This window comes from Phragmites australis, chromosome 18, assembly GCF_958298935.1.
Source record: "Phragmites australis chromosome 18, lpPhrAust1.1, whole genome shotgun sequence".
Taxonomy (NCBI): domain Eukaryota; kingdom Viridiplantae; phylum Streptophyta; class Magnoliopsida; order Poales; family Poaceae; genus Phragmites; species Phragmites australis.
The window spans coordinates 7,896,405-7,900,832 of NC_084938.1; positions in this window are offsets into that span (position 1 = coordinate 7,896,405).

The window sequence follows — 4,428 nt, forward strand, 5'->3', positions numbered from 1 at the left end:
TGTTCTCATTCTGACCGAGAATTCCCATGTGTCCTTCATTGGGAATACTCTAATCTATGGAAGTCGTGCAACACCCGTCGTGACTTCCAACACTCGTCCTCAAGATGGATCGAACTCAGACAAGTGTAAACCCAGAACAAGGCGTCTCGGGATGACAATTGAGCGACTAACCGCCATAGGACCTCACCAATCAAAGGTCATTTGATCAACGACTTGCACGAGGTTTTTGATCAGTGGAGATGCTTGAGGACCCCCGAGGTGGCATCGTTCGCCCTTCGACAATCCGATCGGGAGACGCCCCAACACCATTCAAGCCGAGGCCGATCCATAACCCTTGTGGGTAAAACACATGAGGCCTCTAGAACTACAGAACGAAAGCTGTCATGCAAGGTTCTGCCCCGGGTCAATCGAGAAGTACAATGGGAGCACGAATCCAAGTAGCTAGAGGGGACGAGAAAGTAATGGAAAATTACCTCCTCACAACCCTTGAAGGTGCAGCCAGAACATGGCTGATCAACCTATCACTATGGACAATCTACTCTTGGGCCCATCTTTGGGATGTATTTTGAGCTAACTTCGAGGGTACATACGTCCACCCCAGCACGAAAATCAATCTATACCCTTGTTAGTAGGCGCAGAAAGAAACCATGCACAAGTTCACGCACTGCTTCAGCAACATCCAAAACACCATCTTCAAGATTAGCGACTATGATGTCATCCAAGCGTTCACTCAAGGGGTAAAGAGCTGATGATGCGTTGATGACGTTGCCCGAAAGAAGCCCGAGATAGTCAAATAGCTCATGAAGATCATCGATATGTCTGCCAAAGCTGAGGATGCGCTCCTCTTTGCCAAGGAAAAGCTGCAGGGCATCAAGCGCCCTCAACCTGGGCTCGATGGTGACACAGCTAAGAGCAAGCGTAAGAAAAACACCAAGGGAGGTAATGTCAAGAAAACTAAGGATGATGAAGTTTTTGCCGATTTGCCTAATACCCATCTCAACAAGTGCTCCGGTTCATCTCAGGGCAACAGCTTTGCATCAGGCTCCAGTGAACACAACAGTGAGCCTTGGTGCAACCTTCACTAGACTGATAACCATAGCCTCCACGAGTGCCACTTCTCGAAGAAGATGGTCAAAGTAGAGGACAAGAAAGCGACCAAAGGAAAGAATACACAAGTCATGATCCAGAGCAGGGACTCCAGCTCCTGTAGTAGCGAGAGCGACATGGACCTGATATCTTTCTAGCCGGATGAGAGGATTATTGACCACATGTTCAGTGGTTCGACGTCCTATGAGCCCAAGCGGTAGTACAAGATAGTAGCCTAAGAAGTCTTAGCTATCGTCCCCAAGGGTCGTCAGGCTATTAAGTGGTCAAACATCGAAATCTCCTTCGGCCAGGATGACTGTCTAGAGAACTTAGTACGGTCAGGTCGCTTACTGATAGTGGTTGAACCTATGATCAACAATTGCAGGGTCTCTTGAGTTCTTATTGATGGATGGAGTTACTTGAACATCCTCTTTGTTGGCGCATTCAAAATGATGCAGGTCTCCCAATCTGCCATCAAATAGGTTACTCAAGCCTTCCATGGCATAGTATCCGGATTGTTGGCCACTTCCATCAGCTAGATATTGCTCCCCGTTGCCTTTGGGAAGTATGACAACTTCCAGATAGAGAAAATTCTTTTCGATGAGGTGAACTTCGAGACAGCGTACAACACCATCTGGGGATGACAAACTTTGTTCAAGTTCATGGCTACCACGCATTATGCTTACCAGTGTGTGATGATCCCAGGATCAGAGGGAGTCATTACTTTGTAGGGCTGCCCAAAAGCAGGCCTACCCTACAATAAGCATAGCCTAGACATGGCCACACAGCATCAACTCGACAAGTAGACAAAAAACTCAAGTCCTAAGGAGTTGTAAAGTCCCGTGGCGAAGTCAAATCGGTTCCTTTGGACCCAGCGGAGCCCTCCAAGACCGTTCGGATCAGCTCCAACTTGGATCCTAAATAGCAACTCATGCTCGTCACCTTCCTCCGGGAAAACACTGATGTGTTCACATGGCAACCGTCTGATATACCCGGTATCCCTAGGGAGCTGATTGAGCACAAACTAGCTATCCAGCCCGATGCAAAGCCGGTCAAGCAAAAACTCCAATGGTTCACACCCGACCGGAAGGAAGGCATTAAAGAAGAAATCGAAAGGCTCACCAAGGTAGGATTCATCCGAGAAGTGGATCACCCCGAGTGGCTCGCCAACCCCATCATGGTCAAAAAATCAAATAGCAAGTAACGAATGTGCGTGGACTTCACCAATCTCAACAAAGCCTAACCTAAGGATACCTTCCCTCTACCACGAATAGATCAGATAGTCGACTCCACCTCTGGGTGTGACTATCTAAGCTTTCTAGATGCCTACTCTGGTTATCACCAGATCAATAAGCATCCGTATCTGGGTGTCACTATCTAACCATTCGGAGTCTATTGCTATGTCAAGATTCCCTTTGAACTAAAGAATGCCAGTGCTACATACCAACGAGGAATGCAGATAACGCTCCATCACTAGATCAGTCAGAATGTCAATGCCTACATCAATGATCTCATCATCAAGACTAAAAAGAAGGAAGATCTCATCTCTGACCTGCAAGAGACATTCAACAACATACGGAAGAATAGAGTCATGCTAAACCTAGATAAGTATGCGTTTGGAGTCTTTGGAGTCGATGCACGAAAGCTACTTGGTTACTTGGTGTCGTACTGGGGATCAAAGTCAATCCCAAGAAGATAAAAGCCATTAAAGAGATACAACCCCCCAGATCAGTACAAAAAGTTCAGTAACTAACCAGGTGCATGACAGCCCTCAACTATTTTATATCTTGGCTCAGAGACCGAGGACTTCCCTTCTTCAAATTGCTATGACAACACGACAAGTTTGAATGGTCAGAAGAAGCAGACAAGGCATTCAAAAACCTAAAGCGGTATCTTTCATCCCCGTCCCCCGCCCCATGCTAATCACTCCCAAACCAAATGAAGACCTTCTATTATACATTGCGGCCGGTCCACGTGCCGTGAGTGGAGTATTGGTGGTGGAAAGAGAAATGCTAGGAAATGAGAGAGGAGCCAGCGACTAGTGTACTACATTAGCAAAGTACTACACGGCCCAAAAGAGCGCTAACCTTAGGTACAAAAGCTATTATATGTTGCATTGATGGACTCTCACAAGCTACGACACTATTTCCAGGCTGATAAGATCACCGTACCCTCAATATTCCCACTCGATGAAATCATCCACAATAGAGACGCAATCAGCCAAATCGCCAAGTGGGCCATGGAGCTCAGGGAATTTGATGTTCGTTTCGTGCCGTGGATAGCGATAAAGTCACTAGTACTCACGGACTTCATGGTTGAATAGAAAGAACTTGATCAACCCCAGGATGGCCGTAGAGACTTATTGGAGGTATGGACTCTCTTCTTCGATGGATCGCTTACGCTTCAATCCGCGGGAGCTATAATTATAATAACTTCTCCCAAGGGGGGATGCTTGCAATACGCTTTGCAGATTGACTTTCCGGCCATGAATAACGTAGCCGAATATGAGGGTATGCTCGCTTGTCTCCGAGTAGCTTCTGCTCTTGGTATCCGATGCCTACTCATGAAAGGGGTTCATAGCTGGTAGTGAAGCAAGTCAACAAGGAGTATGAAACACCGAATAAGACTATGACAGACTACCTTGCGGAGGTGAGGAAGTTGGAAAAGAAATTCATCGGACTCGAGCTCAAATATATCCCAAGGAAGGATAATTGCCTCGTCGATAGTCTTGTTCGCCTAGCATCTTCATGATCTCTAGAACAAACTGGGATTTTCATAGAGAAACCCTCAAAGTCGTTTGTGAAATCATCATATGCCACAACTAAAGAAGGAGTGGTCTATGAGACCAATAACCAGCTTGGTGGCTCGCCAGGGATCGACGCCCCAATAGGAGTCACGGGGGAACTAGTGACTTAGCTCGAAAGCGAAGTTTTGTGGAGGGATCCAATCCGCAAGCACCTTCAAGATCGAGTTGTGTTTGAATATAGTGCACTAACTGAGCAAATTTCCCGTCGATCCAGGATGTATAGCCTGCTGGATGGCACCCTCTATAGAGAGGCGCTCATGGAGTACAGATGAAATGCATCTCTCAAGTAGGGTAGAGAACTACTCGAAGAAATCCATGGAGGGGTGTGCAGAGCTCACGCTTCTTTCCGAACCCTGGTTAGGAAGGTATTTAGATAAGATTTCTATTGTCCTACAGCTCTCCATGATACGAGCGAGTTGGTAAAAAAGTGTACCAGCTATCAATTTAATAGCATATGCGTACATCAACCCACTCAATCCCTACAGACGATCTCCTTGTTGTGGCCATTCACAACTTGGGGGCTAGATATTCTGGGG